General features: G+C 39.4%; 1 protein-coding gene across 1 annotated transcript in view; it reads right to left on the bottom strand.

Annotated features, from left to right (window-relative positions):
• The window catches only part of ELAVL4 (ELAV like RNA binding protein 4), a 149,878-nt gene that overhangs the window by 114,804 nt on the left and 13,830 nt on the right, over positions 1–21,244 (bottom strand). The gene's annotated exons all lie outside the window — the stretch shown is intronic.

Raw genomic sequence — 21,244 nt, forward strand, 5'->3', positions numbered from 1 at the left:
CTAAGATGTAGAGGCAAATAAAACTTCCCCTCTTCCTCCCTCTTTTTTGTTAATGCAAAGCCGATTTTTGCTTTTCATGGCACGATTTCCATAAATGTATATTTATGCCACACAAATTTAATTATAATCTAAGGTATAATGACCGTGATTAAAATTACAGTTCAATTTAAGTGGAAGAGTCCCTTATAGAGGTAGAAAGTGAAAAGGTAAAAAATACATTAGCTATATAATTACTGTAACACCTGGTGCTATGACAGGTTTATCTAGGCCACTCAAGCCATAGAAAGCTATGACTGTGATCAGCTTGAAGCAATAACCTCAGTGTCTTACCAAACATGCAGTTTACTTCATCACTGAAAGGCGTGCACTCCTCAGTTACATTTTGTCACCAAGGGCTTCCTTTGACTCTTTACTAAATAAAGCTCTGAAACAGCACTTATATATGAGCCTATTTTGCCTGAAAGTGAAAAAGCCTGATCTTCTTAAGAGGGTGGGGTACAAAATAGGCAATGAAAACCAAGTTCTACGCTGGTACACACACTTTAAAATCACACAAAATTCTTTATTTTAACCAAGCTATCAAATTTTGTATGTGGAGATTGGTTTATTTGCTAACTTGGGTGAGTGAAAATCTGGGTTAGCTAAAACCTGTACCATGGAATTTATGTAAAACTAAAAAATAAAGGAACCAAAATGCTTCACACCTCTCCTGGAATAAACTATTTATTAACATGAGATGAAGAACAGGGCTTTGTTTCACAGCAGAATATCAAATATACAATAAGAGTATAAGGTTGTACACAGAAATACAGATTAAGTATTTAGGGTCTGATTGGGTCACAGACTGTTTGTCTTGGGGATGAGTCCTGATTAGAGATGGGCACGAACTGAAATATGAACCAAAATTCAGCACGAACCAGGCCGGTTCATGGTTTGTGAACTAGCGGTTCGTCAGAGCTCATTTCTGACAAACCACCATGAACTTTAGGCTGGTTCATTTGGTTCGTTTTTTGGTTCGTCACTGCAGACAGCCTGGCACTGATCAATCAGTTTCCTAGGCAACAGGGGATGGACTTCCTGCAGACCTTCTGCTGACACAGAAGTGGCCTTCTGCTGGTCCGGAAGTGGTGATTTGCTGGCCCGAAAGTCACATTTTCATGAACCAAAATGAACCAATTTGTGAACCGGGGCAGGGTCGTGAAAGTTCGTGGTTCGTGAAATGTGACGAACCACAAACCGCATGGTTCATATTTTTTCCAGTTTGTGCCCATCTCTAGTCCTGATTATCAGCTGTAGACCACTGAAAGATGGTACAACCCGGGCTCATTTGGAGGGGGAACGTGCTGGAATGGTGTTCCGGTAGCTCTGAAAAGAGATCACGTAGGTTTTGGCACTGACCACGTGATTCCTTTTCCTCAATGCTGCCTCCCTGCTGCCCGTCTCTTTAGTAGCAGGAAGCAGAGGTAGCAGCCGGGCTGCTGGGGCTATCTTTGTAAAGAAGGGTAAGCTGCTTTGATTTCACTTGCTTTACTTTAATTTGTGACTCCTGAGTGAGGGAGGGAGGGAGGGAGGGAGGGAGGGAGTGAGTGAGTGAGTGAGTGAGTGAGTGAGTGAGTGAGTGAGTGAGTGAGTGAGTGCCTGTCTGCCTGGTTGCCTGCAAGCCAGGCTGCTGGTGTAAAGGAGGGCAAGCTGCTTTGATTTCACTTGCTTTAGTTTCATTTGTGACTCGAGTGAGTGAGTGAGTGAGTGAGTGAGTGAGTGAGTGAGTGAGTGAGTGAGTGAGTGAGTGAGTGAGTGTCTGTAAGCTCAGCTGCTGGGGCTGGCTTTCTAAAGGAGGGTATGTTGCTTTGATTTCATTTGCTTTATTTTTATTTTTGTCTCCTGAGTGTGTGAGAGTATGTGGACTGGAGGGGGAGAGAGTGAGTGAGTGAGAGTGGGGGGGGGTAGAGGGAGAGAAAGTGTGTGTGTGTGTGTGTGTGTGGGTGTGGACTGGAGGGAGAGAGAGGGTGGGGGTGGTATATATATAGAGAGAGAAAAAAAATCAATCCACAGATCATGAATACAAATATCCACAGATCTTGAATTCATTTCATCTGAGGCTCAGCTCTACTGCTTCCGTTATATGCCTAGCGTGCCATTTTCCTTCTTAAGTTGCCCAGGAGATGCAGTTGAGGTCTGAACTGTGTTAGAAAGTTCTGTGCTGGCCTAGCAAGTGCACAAGGTGGCCACTTAGAGAGGATTGTAGAGTTAAGTGACTTATAGTGCAATTTTAAGCAGAGTTACTGCAGTCTAAGCCCACTGAAGGGACCTCTCCCTCAGTTTGATCTTTGCCACTGCAAGGACAGGGTTGTTCCTTAGTGTGTACTACACTGTGTAGTGACTTTTTTCCTCTGAGGTTATTTTTTTGTCATCTTTTGATTGTTATCTGTTGATTGTCGTCTTCCAGAAGCGCCCTCAGATTACATATCTGTATTCCTCTGGAGGGAGAAAAAGGGCACTCTGTAGGGTGCTAAAGCCTCCCCCAGTGATGTCAGGGGGTGTGGCATATGCAAATCAGTTATGCCAATGACAAACTTCTGGTGATGGCAAGGGGTGTGACGTATGCTAATGAGTTATGCTAATGAGTTCCTGCAGTTCTTTTTCTACAAAATGACCCCTGGGTACAACTATTGTGCTTGCTACTCTTAACAGTTCCTTAGATTCCTAGTGGTTTGGACAAGGGGACAAAGGGATTGGTAAAGCAAGAGGCTTAACTAGAACATCATTTGTTATAGAGAATCCCCAAAGAGCACTCTGAGCAGCTCTGAGATTCTTCTCAAAAGGGGGTTCTCATATACTCTAAGTATTTAAAGTTTTTCAGGGTAAGGTGCTATTCCACCTTATGTATGTTGCACAGTTATGCACATAGAGAAATTTTCATAAATTAGAAGCAATTTGGGGTTCTGCTCTGTGCACCAAACCTCTTTCTCAGAGAAAAGCAGGGGTTGGTTCTACTTGAAGCAGGTCAGTGAGAATTGACTATTTTTGTTCCTCTCTTCTCCTGTTGATTGCTTTGATCAAACAACCCTTAAGGTAGCAAAAGTTTGCACCCTGGCACATTCAACAACAATATGAATCCTTTACAAAACACATTATTCTTTTATGTATTACTTTTTATGTATTTTTGACTTGTTTGCAGCACATGGCTTATCAAGGATTGCAACAAATAAAAAGGATATCGATAGTTTATTCTTACTACTTGCTGTTAAAGATACATCTAGAGAGCAAAAGCTTGGAAATATGATCCCTATAACCTTTAAGGAACTCACATTCTAAACAATTCTAAAAATTCTGAAAATGGAAATCTTGACAACAATTGAAATATATGCAAAACTTACCTCCCTATCAACCTTAAACTTATTTTACAACTTTAACAACACAAAATCCATCTTTTATAACGTAGCAGCACAACTTTATGTATTTTGCATATATTTGATATCTGAAAGTATAATCGCCTTTATTTTCTACAGGCAAAATTGCAAATATAGCTAATATTAGACGCATGCACACACACACACACACACACACACACACACACAGAAAGATATTTGCAAACTGCTGCATACTACGCGACTTTAGCATAGGCCTTTTAGTTTTTGCCATCTGAGAAGTAGGAAAACATATCTTGTAAACCAAAATTATATTATTTGGACAGAAGTAGTCTCATATAGCCACAATAGAACCAGCAGTGTGTTTCGATACCAAATTAAACTTTAAAACTAAAACACTGAACTCTTTTCAATAGTGTATTATCACCATATATTTTACAGCATATGTAATTGTGGACACAGACAATGTTTGAAGAATTATTATATCATTGAAAATATTGTATACATCTGCACCAAACACAGGAATTTTCATTCCCTAATGTCATAATCTCACATAAAAATCTTCAAACTATAGGTATTTTGACTGGGTAAAAGCTTGTCTTAAAAGCATATCATTCACTGGTGGTGAAGAGTGCCATCAAGGCACTGCTGACATATGGCGATCCCTGTTGAGTTTTTCAAGGTGAGACTAACAGAGATGGTTTGCCATTGCCTGCCTCTGGCAACCCTGGTCTTCTTTGGAGGGCTCCCATCCAATCAGTAACCAAGGCTAACCTTGCTCAGCTTTCGACATCTAACAAGATCAGGCTTTCATGAGCTATCTAAGTTAGGCTTCATTCATTACAACACAAAAATATTTCACAGTTTTTTCTTGTAGTCCTGAAAATATCCAGTTTTTCTATTGAAAAAACATCTTTCGAATAAAGTAGGGATAACCTACAATTATTAGGAAACATGCAACTCTTCCATGAAGCCCCTTGTACTCTTAAAAAGCACGCTTCTGCTTTTTTTAGTCTTCCCAATACCAAGACATAAGCACAAAAAAAAATTCTTGCTGTATCAATAAATGAATGAATAAGTCACTAAACTCACAATGTTATCTGCCTAGTAAATAATGCTCTAGCTGTGTCATTTGTTTATAATCCCACCTGCCCTCTAAGGTGCTCAGAGCAGCATATATGGTTCTTCCCCTTCCATCTTATCCAGAAAATCTTTGATGAGGGTAGGCTGAAAAAGACTGACCCAAGTCATCCAGCAAGTTTCATGGCAGAATAAGAAATTGAATGCAGATCTTCACAGTCCTTCTAATCTGACATACAAACCACTACATCTCACTGGCTCTTAATACTACAATTACGCCTTAAACACTAGCCTGTTCAAAAAGATTCAACATATTTTCTAAAGTGACAGAATTACCACGAAGAAGGTAACTCCTCACCTGCATCATTCTAAAAGAACTGAAAAGGCAATGAGACAACCCCAGAGTCTGTACTTTTGGAAACTGCAAACTTAGAATCCAGTGAGGGAGACCTCCCTGATAATTGGTTCTGTTGTTAAACTGCTCTTTCCTTAGAAAGTTTATCTTAATGTTCAACTGAAATCTCTCCTTATGTAATTTAATACCATAATTATTAGTGCTCTCTGGAGCAGCAAAGAACAAATCCTTGCCTTCTTCTATATGACAATCTTTGGGTTTTTGAAGAAGCAATCATATCTCCCTTCAGATTTCTCTATGCTAAACATATCCAGACTAGTTCCATTAACCATTCCTCATAGGCTGTGCTTTCTAGACCCCCGACTATTTGGGTTGCCCCCTGAATCTGTTCCAATTTGTCTATAACTTTCTTGAAAAGTGTGATGCCCAGAAATGGACACAATGCTGACATCTCACCCAGTGCTCACCCAGATGAGAATGAGATTATTTCTTGTGATTTGTATACTATACTTCTATTAATGTAGCCTAAAACTGCACCAGTTTTTTTTACAGCCTTATCATACTGCAGACTCACATTTGTGATTCTTTTCACATGCACTAACGCTAAGCCAGGTATTCTCCATCCTGTGCCTATATATTTGATCCTTTTTTGTTTAAATGAAAAATATTGTATTTGTCTCGGCTGAGGTTCATTTTCAGAGTTTTAGACCATTTTTTCAGCCTACTAAGGTTATCTTGATTTTTTGTCTTCAGGAGGTATTAGTTATCTCTTCCATTCTTGTGTAATCTGCAAATTCAGTAAGGGAGTCTCACCACTTCATACAAGTAATTGATACAACTGTTGAAGGGTGCTGGCTATGTGTGTATGAAGGCATCATTAAAAAAATGTTTTGTAAGCTCCACGGCAGCTTCGCTCATGTGAACAAGGTCTTTTGCAGGTGCCGGCCTGCACATGGGCAAAATCACTAGCAGCCCATACAAAGGCTTTCTCTGTGGTGGCCCCTACCCTGTGGAATGGTCTGCCTGCTCTCCTGGCTTTCCACAAACAATGCAAAACCAAATTATTCAAAAAGGCTTTTTACTCAGATAGGAGGGTGGTATTGCAGGGAGGGGGTCTCAGATGCTTTGCTAAAGTGTTAAGGACCACAGACTTCACCACTATGTTGCCTTACATATTATCTGTTGCTTTAAATATGTACTCCTATATACTACCTGTGCTTCATGTTGTCTAAGGTCAGTCCTAGAATTGATTATGTTCTGGTTCAGCAATTCGCCAACTCTGTATTGGATCCTTGCTAATGCTAAGTCTTGGTAAGTTGGGCTATAAACAAACAAACAAACAAAGGAAGGAAGGAAGGAAGGAAGGAAGGAAGGAAGGAAGGAAGGAAGGAAGGAAGGAAGGAAGGAAAGTGGAGCAGCACCAATACAATAGTGATCTGTCTTTCTTTCATTTTTCTTTTCAAACCGGATTCCTGTTGGTATGCAAGGTCAGTCTGCTGACCTTTTTGGATATTATTCTTTATAGATTACTAATGCACACAAAAGCATCTGCACACTGATTAAAAGTGCACAAAATCCAATCTTGTGCAACTGCAGTTTTAATCAACTCTACCATTAACTTAACAGTAAAAAAAGAAATGAAAAACTGCAGCAAACTATATGTGTTTCTATTCCAATTTAGAAATTCTCCAAGTTAAACTAAAAGACAGGAAGAACAGAATAAGAGTAGAGTTTTATTTTATTTTCTAAAATCTTGCTCCAAGATTTCGTGAGTATTATTTCTGCAAGTCATTAATGGAAGATATTATCTCCAGAGTGAGTCTACCTTTAAGATGGGGGGTGATGCAAACTGAAAACTTCCACAAACTGTGTATACAGATTAAAAAATGTATTTTCGAACTCTTCAACATGAACTACAAGGTGAGCAGAACTGGAACCACACAATGTTGTGTGTTATGTGCTGTCAAGTCACCTCCAACCTATGACGATGCTATGAACAAAAGACCTCCAAAACATCCTATCATTAACAAATATTGTCCTATCATTAACTGCAATTTACAAATCTAGAATATAATTCCATCACATACTTAACAGTTGGTATCACCAAAATGTATTAAAGGGTTTATATTTGCCAGTAAGCTTTGAATTCACCCACAGGGAAAAGAAAGCTAATAACTGCTGATTGAGAATCAAATAAAATTCCTTAAGTATTGAAATAGAAAATGAATAAAAGCAGATAGCCAAAAACACATTAAGTCCCCAAACCATCATTATGGCATAATTATAAATATCTGCACCATTTCTTACATAGAAATTCACAGATCTGATTTTTTAAAAATGAAAGTGCACAATCCATCCTTACAGCATGTGGCCCTGCAAAAGATCGGGTTGGATGAATCAACATATGGGAAGAGCATGGTGACTGGCATATTGCAGTACACAAGAGCTGGGGGGAATGCAAAGAAAAAAGGGATTTATTTAGCAAATTTATATGTTCCGTCTTCAGACACCTACTGCAGAGATACCAAACCAATATAATAGAACTGTAACAACATAAGAATAATTAATATTAAAAAGCATAAAGAAATTTCCAGCACACAAAGACAATATTCAGTCTAGAAGCAAACAATAAAAACAGCTTTAAAGATGAAATGCCTGAGTTAAGAGCATGGGTAAAAGAAGTAAGAAAGCAAGAAGACCCTGCTGGATCACACCAGTGGTCCATCCAGTTCAACATCCTGTCTCACACAGTGGCCAACCAGTTGCTATGGAGAGCCAACAACAGGGGGGAGATGCTGAGGCCTTCTCCTGGAATAGCTTCCCGGCATTGGTATTCAAAGATTAACTGCCTCTGAATGTGGAGGTTCTCTTTATTCACCAAGGCTGGAAGCCACTGATAGACTACATAATCTGGCAGTGAATTCCACATCTTTATCACTTGCTTCCTCTTGGATACACATCTTAATGTGGTGAGGGGGTTTGAGTGTGTCAGTGAAGCTGAGAAAACACCGTCAGGAGCACAGGCTTGGTCAAGAGTCTAAACTGGAAGAGTCACTCAAGGTGAAATGGTCAAAGCTGAGACACCAGAGTAAGATGAATCCACCCCCTTCAGGAATCAATGGTCACATCAGCAGAAGAGAACTAAATGTTCCAATGGTGATGGAAGCGGAGGAATTCTTGAATGTTAGCAACTGGGCAGCAGCAATAGTGGAAGGCGACACTAGTGGAGGATCTTTCACAGATAACGGCAGTGTCACTTCAACTAACCCTGATTAGTACTGCGAAGCAGAAGGCAATAGTAAACCACCTTTGCTAATCTCTTACCTTGAAAACCCTATAATGAGATAATCCAAAATGAAAAAGATATAGTGCTGGAAGACAGGACCCCCAGGTCAGATGGCACTTAATTGGCTACTGGGGAAGAGCCGAGGACAACAACAAATAGCACTATTCTTAATTATGGGACTTGATTGAAGCCAAAAGGACATCCAGTTGCAGATGTGAATAGATACAAAAGGAACGTCCAAAGCTGTGCGACACACAGAATAGGAACATGGAACTTGAGAAGTATGAAGCGAGGTAAGCTAGAAATCATAAAACAAGAACTGGAACGTTTAAACATTGCATTCCTGAGTGTGAGTGAACTAATGTGGACCAACTCAGAACATTTTCAGTCAGAAAAACACACAGTCCAAAGTCACTTATGGCGGAACGGTCAAAGCTGAGACACCAGACGAAGATGTATCTATCCACCCCCTTCAGGAATCAGCGGTCACATCAGCAGAAGAGAACTGAATGTTCCAACAGTGATGGGAGCAGAAGAATTCTTGAAGGTTAGCTACTAGGCAGCAGCAGTAGTGGAAGGTGACACTGGTGGAGGATCTTTCACAGACAATGGCAGTGTCACTTCAACTAACCCTGGTTAGTACTGCACAGCAGAAGAAGGCAATGGTAAACCACTTCTGCAAATCTCTTACCTTGAAAACCCATGATGAGACAATCCAAATTGAGAAAATATACAGTGCTGGAAGACAGGACCCCCACGTCGAATAGCACTCAGTTGGCTACTGCGGAAGAGCTGAGGACAAGTACGAATAGCGCTATTCTTAATGATGAGACTGGATTAAAGCCAAAAGGACATCCATTTGCAGAAGGAATAGATGCAAAAGGAACATCCAAAGCTGTACGACACACATTGATAGGAACATGGAATGTGAGAGGTATGAAGCCAGGTAAGTTAGAAATCGTAAAACAAGAAATGGAACTTTTACATGCTGCAGTCCTGGGTGTGAGTGAACTAATGTGGACTGACTCAGGACATTATTTGTAAGAAAACCACAGTGTTTTACTGCAGAAATAAACTCAAAAGAAATGGTGTTGCTCTAATAATGAGGCAAGACATAGCACAAGCAGCCAAGAGCTACAATGCAAAGTCTGACTGAGTAACATCAATCAGACTTCAGGGAAAGCCTGTTAATATAACCATCAATCAAGTTTATGCTTCAATTACAGATTACGAAGAGGAAGAAATCAAAAACTTTTTTGCAAGTGTCCAAGAAGAAATTGATCATACATCTAAACAAGATATGCTGATACTCATAGGTGACTGGAATGCAAAAGTAGGAGGCAAAGCAGAATCAAATATAGTTGGAAAACTTGGACTAGGATCACAAATGAAGCAGGAGAGTAACTCATAGAATTTTGTGAAGCCAACAACTTGTTCATTGCTAATACATGCTTCAGGCAACCAAAAAGGCAACTGTATACTTGGAAATCACCGGGTGACCGATATAGGAACCAAATACATTATATAATTGGAAGCAGAAAATGGGGAAGCTCTATTCTCTCAGCTAAAACAGGAGCTGATTGTAATACATGAGTTGCTAATATCAAAAATTAGAATAAAGCTGAAGAGAAATACTAAAAGAATCATAGTGCCAAAATACAATCTAAATGATATTCCTGAAGAATTTAAAGACCAGGTAAGGAACAGATTTGCAATACTAGGTTTAATTGATTGTGAGCTAGATGAACTATGGGCTGAAACCAGAGATATTATCAAAGAAGAATGTGCAAAGACTATTACTGTAACCAAAAGAAAAGAGAATCCTAAATAGATGGCTGAGGAAACTCTTACAATTGCTAAAGACAGACAAGAAGCAAAAGCAAAAGGTGACAGAAATAGGGTCATAATTCTAAATGCAGCTTTTCAGTGACTTGCATGCAGAGACAAAGAAATTTATTATAATAACCAGTGCAAAGAAATAGAAGACAACAACAAAAAAGGAAGAACAAGAGATCTGTTCCAAAAGATCCGAGAAATCAAAGGGAAATTCAAGCCATGGCATAAAGATCAACACAGAAATTCAGTATCTGATCAGGACAAAATAAAGAAGAGATGGAAACAGTACGCTGAAGAACTATACAAAAGAGATGGATGACAGATACTTTTGTTGAAGAATCCTTTGATGACAAACCAGAAATCCCAAAGCAATTGGGAGAAACAAAACACCTGGAGTAGATGGAATACCAACAGAGCTATTTCAAGCTACAGAAATGGAGTCCATCAGAATCTTAACAAGAATCCGTCAACAAATATGGAAAACAAAACAATGGTCCACAGACTGAAACAGTCTACATTCCAATTCTCAGAAAAGGGGGATGCCAAAGAGTGCAGCAACTACTGCGTTAATTTTCCATGCAAACAAAGTGATGCTCAAAATTCTACAGCAGACTCTTACAATATATGGAACGAGAAATGCCAGATGTTCAAGCTGGATTCATATTATTATGCATATTATCTCCGTACCTGTTCAAATTCTATGCAGAGTATATCATAAGGAAAGCTGGATTAGATCTAGAAGAAGGTGGAGTGAAAATTGGTGGAAGGAACATTAACAATTTGAGATATGCAGATGATACCACATTACTGGCAGAAAATAGTGAAGACTTGAAATGACTACTGAAGAAGGTTAAAGGCGAATCTAAGTACATCCTTTCTCTAGGTAAAAAATATTCTTCAAAATGCTACCAAAGTAAAGGAGTCCTCAAATTATTAAAGTATCTGAAATGCTTTCACAAAAAAAATTAAAGCAAAAACACAGAAATAATAATAATAAACCTGTTGGATGGACAGGTTCCATTTTTTTAAAAACTGCCTGCCTGCCTGTATGTAACCGTTTATTCTACCACAGAAAGTGATCACGGCAAATTATAACTCATGAAAAATTCATTAAGTATAATTTCATATTATTTCAAAACATCCATTAATAAAAGAACTTAGAAGAATATTATTTCATAAAAGGAACACTGATAAATAATGCAAAATTCTGTTATTAAAGACAGCCCTTTCATTATTTTTGCAACTTGTTTGCTTTTGCATATCACAACAAACTATTACAAAGGGGTCATACTGCAAACTTCAAAAAAATCAGATTTTCAAAAATATTTTTTTACACAGAAATATTTTAACATGTTCAGTTATGCTGTAATTGCCAACTGAAGGATTACAGGAACAAATGCGTAATATATATTATTTTGGTTATCATAATTTTTTTATTATATGTTTTCATTTTATATTTCCATTTCGATATTCAGTCTATACTTGACTAGCCTGACGTATAACCAACTTCCAGTTTTCCAAATATATGTTGTGCCCCTATATAATTAAAGTGATCTATTCTTAGCTCAAACCATGAAAGTAAACCAACCACCAGTATATCAATAAACAAATATTTAAGACCTTTATACTACACTTATCTTCCCAATAGGGACCCAAAGTGGTTTACATCACCCCACCTCCCATCTTATCCTCACAATAATGCTGTGAGGGAGGTTAGTCTAAGAGAAAGTGACTGGTCCAAAGGCACCTAGCAAATTTCCTTGGCAAAATGGGGATCTGAACCTGGATCTCCCCGATACTTATTTGATACACTAACCACACACTGCACACTGCTACAGCATGATCATGTTTTTCCCCCCTTTCAGACTGTACCTGGTATAACTGGGATCTCACCATCAGTATAATTAAATATGATACCAAAGTTCACTAGCTATATGGCAGACATGGGGAAATTTTATTTTCTGGAATTTTTCATGCTACTGGAAAGCAAGTTGTCTACTACACATTGTCTATTACACATTTTTACTACTTCTTGCTATTCCATATTTAACCAATGCTAGTTCACAGAAAAGGGGAAAGATTAAAAGCTGTATCTTAACTTCTACATCTTCTGAAATCATGGAAACTCATCTCTTTCACTAGTTAAAAGGTCACAGAAGGAACATATGGGGGCAGGGAGAAAAGCTACATAAATCAGTATAATGAAACCCATCAGCAGGTAAATGTCTTTTACATCCAACCTACTTCTCACCAGCACTCAGAAGTCACTCCTCTTCCCCACAAGTTAAACCTCAAGGGTTGTATCCAGACTAAATATGTAATTTCCACCAATGTGTCCTACCAGATACAGATGACCCAATATCATTTCTTGTAGTCTCCCAGGAGCAACATAATGGGGAAATTAGCAGGCTGCACTAGGTAGGAAAGTTTCATTCCACTGATGGAAAATTTTGTCTGGATACAACCCAAAATCTTTAAGGGTGCAATACTCTGAAATTACTCTTAAGACACACTGATTTCAAGAAGGGAATTACACACATGCTTAAATCTCTACCATGAAAAACCAATCTAATGGGATACATAGTGCTCAATTTTAACTAGATTCTCCCTTAATCTTGTTACTGAAATAGGGTGGTGTCTGGGGAAAAAACTCTGAAAGGAACAGAAAACACTTAAGTGGAAGCTCCAAAACCACATTTTCTGCTCAATAACAAATTGTCAGATTTCAGTGTCAATTACTGCTTCTATTAAAGCAGCTATACTGCACAACTAGATGTGCTATTATTTACTTAATAAATACATCATGAACACAAAATAAAAAAGGGAAACTAATTTCAGAGCAGCTCTGCCTCAAGGCAAATCCAATATCCCAGAAATGAACCTGTTAACCCCCTATATTTTGACATAATGTGCAACAAATGTACATTTGTACAAGACTATCTTCTGTTTTGTATCTTCTGAAAGGTTAAAAACAGAATTCCTTATTAGTTGATATAACCTGTCACAGAAAAAAGTTATAAACTGACAGAAACTTACAATTGGATTTTAAAGTGACAAAGCAGTTTGTGTCTACTATTAAATGTGGAATTCCATGCATAACACAAGGACAATAAAATGGCCACTGTGACTACAAACACCCCAGCCCAGACTTACTTGGGGCCTCATTTGCGGTCCATGAGATGAGGGGGTGCAGTGCACGGTGCCTGCCATTGCCCTGGGGATCCAACAGCTCCCATTTGCCTCTGCGGGGCTGCACACACAAACTCAGATTCAAATCGTAGGCCAGCCAAACAGAGGTGGATTGGCTGGCTTGTAGGGAGAGTCCCAGAGGCAGCAGAACTCGAAACCACAGACTTCCCTCTGGTCCACCTGTTGGAAATAAGTTATAAAGCTGGACAGGCTCCCAGCATTCTGCTCCTGAGCTGGCTTCCCACTGATCCCACCCACCCTTGTTTCTAGGGACTGCTGGGTGTGTGTAATGGCTCTTTGGTTCGGAAAACTTTCTGCTTGATGGTTGCTTTTCAGGATCTGTGATGTGATTGCCAGTAAGGTGGATTTTATGCTCTGGGCTATTCTGTCTCTGTCACACCTTTGGGTAGGGGCAGTTTTGACACTGGACACAGATCCTTTTGTGGAGAAACAGGGCCTAAGAGCCCAGTTTCCCCATACCTGGGAACCCTCTTAAGGGAACTTGAATATGAGGCATTTCAGGGACAAGCCCAGTTGGGGCTATCAGGGCATGCTCACTCCCAGGTGGTAGGGGGATCCACACAGAGGATTATGCCCATTCAGAATCCCATGGCTTGTCATCTGTGGTTTCCCGCTTCAGCAGGGTGGGATAAAGAGGTGAGGGTGGTCATTTGCCAGCTGGTGGGTCGGCCAATGTTTGGATCCATGTCCTATGCTGTGTCAAGACTTCATAAAGTGCAAACCAATAAAATTGTAGCTTTTTTATTTCCAAGCAGTCTCTGTGCCATCTGCCTTCACCCCCTCAAGCTTTGATGCAGGACCTACAAATATAATTGTATAAGCACCAAAAAAGTGAAACTGTTTTTCACTTTAACATGTGAGACTGCTACAAGCAGCTGGTTATGGTTAGTATCTGTATGCTACAAAATAATGCATGTTAGCAGTATTACTGTGCTGATGATGGGGAACATCCTATCATTAGAGTGGGACAAGACTTGGTGGCATATTTAGTGTTTTGAGTATTTATTTACATGCAGTGCACCTTAATCTGAATTTCATTTTTATGATTTTAAGAGGTACAAGTCTACTCCTATGACACGTGTCCAGTTTACTGTGTACAGCAACAGAAACCTTTCAAAAACAAAATCCAACGGGAGGCTGCTGAACTGGAATTCATATGCAAATTTGACTCTGTCAAGCTGGGACTGAATAGAGACTATGAATGATTATCACATTATCACAGGTAACAGATTTCCTTTACAGCGGCATGGTCTGGGGGAGCCCAGTGGCGCCTGGTATGGGCTTTTGGGGACCACAGTTCTCTTTGTCAGATGCATCTGGCAGGGAGAGCCGTGGTTATCGAAGGCTTATACTACATAGGAATTGGATGCTTTTACTGCTGCAAACTAACACGGCAAACTGACTCCACACCAAAAGGAGATGTTTACATTTACTAGCAAAGGAATGTTTTGGTTGCCTCCCCACTAATTGCATCTTGTCCCCTTCTGATATATGTCCCCTTCTCTCCCCTCTCCCTCCTCCTCTTCTGTATTTGACCAGTTTGCATCATGCATCTGATGAAGAGAACTTGATTCTCGCATCTTTCAGCTGCTACCCTCAGACGTGAAAAATCCATATTGTCCTTGACAAACCTTGGTATGTAGAATATGTGAAAGCTGGAAACCAAAGATTTCAACCCCAGCAATCTACAGGTATCTGAGCCATGCAATTCTGTCATTGCAAAGATACTGACAAACGTCAACACATTTTTATTTTATTCACAATGATAAAAATTTCCTGGAGCAAACTTGTTTCTACCCTAGAAGGCCACAGAACAACAGTGATCTCAGAAGTCTGTTATCTTACTTCAATTACAGAAAGTGTAGGCTATAAATCCATACATGAATTAAACTCTTGGGCTACTCTTAGCACCACAACAGATGCCTCCCCATAGCAGTCAACATTAATGGTACTTAGTGTGATGTTCTAAGAGAAAAACAATATAATTACCAAAAGACAGAACGGTGCTCTCTTTATTTAGAGCACAGCCCAATAATTCAAAAGCATCATGTATAGTGAGCACTAGGGTAGATTCAACCATTCCCCAAGGAGCCTTTCTCCAGCTTAAGACTCTGCCTCCAATAGAAGGACTACTGACGTTGGAAGAAGGCCCCTTAGGCTGGAGGAAGGCTTAAAACTTTGCTCAGTAGAGTGACAGGAGTAGGATCCACCCCTCTATCTATAGGCTCTCCCCCTCCACCAGAAACAACACAGGCTTAAAAGGACAAATCAAATTACTATTGGGCCAACTGTGGTAAACTCATTTCTGCCTCTTCATAGGACTATGAGAAACGATCATGAGGCCCAAACTCAATTTTTAAAAAATCCTATCACCTTCATGCCTCTGGATTGTGGTCCATTTTCGGTATGGTTTTGGATACTGGAATGATACACAGGAGACGTGCACGGGAATTCCATTAATATCTTAGCCCCACCATGGGGTGAATGGGGCAACAAGATTAACTCTTAGTGGCACTGCAATTATACATATTGGCTGCTAACAAATCTAATCTCCTTACAATGGCCTAGAGTTGCCAATCTCCAGGTGGTAGATGGAGATTTGGTTCCCAGGCCATAGAGATCAGTTCCCCTGGAGAAAACGGCTCTTTAGGAGGGTGGGCAGTAAGGCATTATACCCCACTGAGGTCCCCTCCTTCCCCAACCCCCCTCCACCCCCCCAAACTGGCAACCCAACAATGCCCAGTAATGCAACACTATGTATCCTTAGCTAAATTCGTAAAGATTGTATCAACTGTTCTTAGCCTCTTATTTCTGCACTAGGCCTTAGTAACGTTACAATTTACTTTATGTGGCTCTGTAATCCTCCATTTTAGGGATCACTTATGTGCCTCATGTTAATACAGAGAATGGATGAGGGAGGGATGCCTCACTATTCTGCTACAAGATCTGCCTCAAGGTTCAGGACTGTGCACGTGATGTCCCATATAAAATATGTAACACAGAGGGCACCAAAAATGTCTTCATTTTACAGGATATTCAAGGTATAGAAACAAACACAATAATTGCACAAATGAGCTGCACTCCGATCCTGTTTACTGACTTATTCTCTGTGTTAACATCTGAAACTAGCTCAGTTAAGTTTACTCCCTTAGGTTGTTAAAACTAAACATATTTTTATATTATATTATTATGTGATTAAGATATCCACAGTAGTGCCAGATATTTGGCTTACAAGCCATCATGTATGAATCAAAATAATTTTGTCATCATTTGGCTACAGTCAAACAAAAGTTACTGGCAAGCAGGCACTGTGTTTTGACCAGTGATTTTGGATCTCAAACTGGGGGACAACTGAAGAAAGATCTAACTACCTGGCCAACAGGACAGAACCATATGGCTCAGTGTTGCTTATAAGGGGACCCCCATGATTGGAAGTAACTGGTGCAGTTTAGTTTTGGAGCCCACTGCAGACGAGGGTGTAAAAGATATATAAAATGATACAGAATAAAAGGAGTATTGGGCAACTGCATCTTTTGTCTATTCAAAATTATCATGAATAATTTGGTATACTTCCTCTTGGCTTTTTATATTTTGAAGAACCTATGGCTTGTTTGTTTGTTTATTTCATTTATAGTCCACTTTTTTCACTGAGACTCAAGGCAGATTACATGGTATGCGATTAGTAAAATCAGTATCAAGTACATTTCAATACAGTATCAAAGACATTTCCATAAACAATGCCATGAGGTAAATAGATACAAGTTTAAAAGACATAGTATTAGCAAGAATCCAACACTGAGTAGAAAAAATACTGAAAAAGAACAATCAATTCTAGGACTGACATGAGACAACATGGAGCACAGCTAGTACATATTTAAAGCAACAGATAATATGTAAGGTAATATAGTGATGAAGTCTCATTAGCAAAGCATCCGAGACCCCATCTCTACAATACAGCCTTCCCATTTGAGTAAAAAGCCTTTTTGAATAGTTCAGTTTTGCATCGTTTACAGAAAGCCAGTAGAGGCTCTCTTGACCTCATCAGGCAGGTTATTCCACAGGATAGGGGCCACCACAGAGAAAGCCTGTGTATAGGCTGCTGTTGACTTTACCTGTGTGCAGCCTGGCACCTGCAAGAGACCCTGTTCAGATGAGTGAAGCTGCTGTGGAGAAGCATAGGGAGGCAGATGGTCCCGTAGGTATGCCAGATCAAAGCCGTGAAGCATTTTGTATGTAATAACCAATACCTTGAACTGAGCACAGTAACTGATGTGAAGCCAATGGAGTGACTGTAGGATGGGAGTGATGTTCATGCGCCTGCCTCCTTCCATTAACAGTCAAGCTGCAGCGTTTTGTAGTAATTGGAGCCTCCTAGTTAACTTAGATGGGAGACCTATGTATAGAGCATTAGAATAGTCAAGTCTTGATGTTACCATAGCATGGATCCAAGTGGCCAGGTCAGCCATGTCAAGGTAAGAAGCCATCTTCCAGGCTAGAGTGGGGTTGTAGAAAGCATTTTTTGCTGCTACCTTAACTTGTTTTTCTAGTAATATCGCCGGACCCAGTATAGCCCCTAGGCTCTTAACTGAGTCTGCAAGGGTCATACGAACTCCATTGAAAGTGGTGAGTACAATGTCCTTCAAGATCTCTGGCTTCCCAATAAGCATCACTCCAGTCTTCTCTGGGTTCAATTTCAATTTGTTGTTTTTCAACCATTTCACCACGGCTTTCAAGGCAGCAATCTAAGATTTCTACTGCATCCTGTGGGGACCTGGATAGCGAGATTTAGAGTTGGGTGTCATCTGCATATTGATGACATCCAACTCCATAGCTGTGAATGAGTGATCCTAAAGGCTTTACATAGAGGTTGACTAACATGAGAGATAAGATTGCGCCCTGCGGAACCCCACAAGAGTTCCCGTTCTGGAGATAGCTGATTTCCAATGTCAACCCTTTGCGGCCGCTCCAAGAGAAACCATTTGAACCAGTCCAGAGCACATTCTTTGATGCCCACTTCTGTTTCTAAACGTCTCAACAGGACGACATGGTCTATTGAATCAAAGGCTGCAGATGGAGTTCAGCATGCATCTTAAGGGTCAGAGTGCTCTAAAGAAAGCCATATACAAACAGCACCATAATGACATCAATTTTTATTTTAAAAGTATGGGTCTTGCTTTCATTAGTTATCTTCCACTTTTATCTTCTGAAGCAAACTACATATATACGAACGGTTTTGAATAACCAGTGGGAAGGTGAGCATGGCTTTCAAGTTTCTGAATTTAAAGTCAGAACTAAATGTCTGCTCCATTTCAAAAAATACTGAAAACCCCACCTATTTGTGTTGACATTTTACAATAAAAAATTACCAAAATGAGTTTGCAGGTTTTCAAGTTCATACTGAACAAAATTATGGTTACTCACTACAAAACAGCCTGGTTAATTTTGGAGAAGCTTGACGGTAACTTTTAGTGCCAATGTTTCTTTACTAATTATCCTAAGAAATGATAATTTAACAACCAAATTTAATTTTCATGTTTGGAAAGACAGGCTGCACTTTTCATGAATTTAGATCCCAGGTTCAATTCCCCTACAATGCCCACTGAAGGAATCTGAGTAAGCTGCCCAGGAAAGAACTCAGTAAAAAACCTGTAAAATTCACTGTCATAGAATATTCTGATGACTACTAGCATATCTAACATGAGGCAGGTATCACAAAGATTGAGGATCTAGTCTATCAATGACTTATTCATTGTCCTAGCTAGAAAAGGCCCATGTGCCTCCAAATGTACAGGCCAAAGTCAAATAATAAGACTATAATCACCACATACTCCTTGTGAGTTTCTTTTGACACTCAGCTGGTCACTGACCCCAACACTGAACATCTACACATCAGCAGCACAATGGGGAATTCCAGGCTGCTGCTTCCATTCCCCCATAGCACTGAGTCCACCTAGTTTTGAAGCAGGTTTTCTTTCTACGCCACTGAAAGCAGAGTGATTAATGAGAGTTGCTTATACAGGATCAAGGACATTATCTGCAAAGAGAACAAAAACAAACAAAACAACCCCCTCGCACAGAATATAGTGATTTGCATGAAGAAAATCAGGGCTAAAATGGAATATGCAGAAAGCAGAACCTTGCCCAAGCACGTATCATTCCTGAGTCTATCATTCTTTAAAAAAATGAGAATGGAATGTGCTTTATGATCAATTACATACTCCTACTTCATGAGAACAAGCTAATATTGATAATTCCCAAGAGACAGCACTGACTTAGATTTTAATTCCACTATCCTAATTATGCATACTGGTATCTATCCTGTGGTCTCAATTTACGAAAACTTAACTGTCCTTAAAGCAGTGGAAGAGTTTTTTTAAAAGCCATGCTACAAGTATATCTGCTTTTACAGGTCATTTCACGAAGACTAAACTGCAGCACAAGTTGGTGAATATGTACAGCTGTTATTTATTTAATAATGCATATATGATTGCAGTAAATGGTTTCAGTTAAGTAGCCATGTTAGTCTGCAGCAGAACAGCAGGATCTGGTCAGCAGTAGAAGAGCAGATACATATCTGAAGAAGGGAGCTTTGACTCTTGAAAGCTTATACCCTTGGAAAATATTGTTGGCCTCTAAGGTACCACTGGACTCAAATCTAGTATATAGTTACACAAGCATAAAAGTCATGATTATTAAGAGATATCCCTGCACTACCACTTGCGCAACAATCTTCTAATAATGGAACAGTGCTAAGAGTGAGATGTACTCTGCCCAGGGCCACATTTCATTGGATACATGCTAATGATGCCAAATGTTAAAGCAATCACCTCCTGCCCCGGGAGCCCCACAACCACGCTACGCTGCTGCCCCTCCCAATCACCAAGAATACTGAAAGCAGGCTGGAAAAGCTGTAGAAGGTATAATTTTGGAGATGTATTTAAAATTAATCATTTTAAGCCTACAATATCAAGTTGGTTAGCGCAGGGGGGGGGGGTGCAAGTAGGTATCTCGTCTCGGGTGCCAGAAACCCTGGCACCAGCCCTGACAAGCGCAATAGTTATGCCCGTGTTTTATCATTTAGAAGTACTTTCCTGAAGCACCTGATAGTTCACCTATCCCAGCACACACTGATTCACCTCCTTCCCTGAAGCTTCCAGAGACATTATGCTTAAGAAGGCCATCCCCTGTCATCTGATACTCAGAGGTGTACTGCTCTCTTTTCTGGACACTTAAAGCCCCTACAGTCTACATGTTAATTTATGATGTATGCATCCTAATGTACATAAATATAGAACTGTCATTGTCCCAGAATTTTAGGAGCCTTACCTAGAATAAGATTTCCAGAAATTCTGAAGTCATAGAAAACACTCATATTTCACCACTGGAAAATATAGACTTTGGGGGGAAATCTGAAATATATGCCATGTTAAACCTAAGTTTATTTTATTACTTTAAGAACAGGAAGTGTATCATATATATTTTAGCACTTTATGTTTAGTACATTTATGATATTTAAAAATATAACAACATAACATTATTTGGACAATAACTACAAATATACTCAGAAGTATTATACAGCGAGCTGAAAACTACTCTATCCTAAGTATAGCTTATTTTTGCAACAAGGTAAATAAGAAAACGAACCCCAAGATAAAAGTTGAAGCCATTTACATAGTAATAAAAGTTTTTATTACATGAGTTTCAATGTAAGGCTCATATTATCAAGCAGAAACAGAAGAAACTCATCTTTTTAGAGAAATAACTCGAAAAATAACTATTCCAATAATGAAATAAAGGAATTTTAATAAATTAGGGTTACATTGTAGCTTTACACAGTAATGCTGCTGTCCTATGCAAACATAATTGGGAATGACCCCCACACACACACACCTTTGAACTTAATGTTACTCTGAATCCATTTTGATTGCTAACTGTTCCATCAGCAAAAAAAAATCCTTTAAAATTATTTATTTCATTTTTATTTTACTTTATTTTACTATCCCCTCAATGAGGACCCAAAATGGATTATATTATTCTCCTCTCCTCCATTTTTTCCTCATAATGAACCCTGTGAGGTAGGTTAGGCTGAGAGCTTGTGTTTGGCCCAAG

Source organism: Eublepharis macularius, chromosome 5 (genome assembly GCF_028583425.1).
Source record: "Eublepharis macularius isolate TG4126 chromosome 5, MPM_Emac_v1.0, whole genome shotgun sequence".
Classification (NCBI taxonomy): Eukaryota; Metazoa; Chordata; class Lepidosauria; order Squamata; family Eublepharidae; genus Eublepharis; species Eublepharis macularius.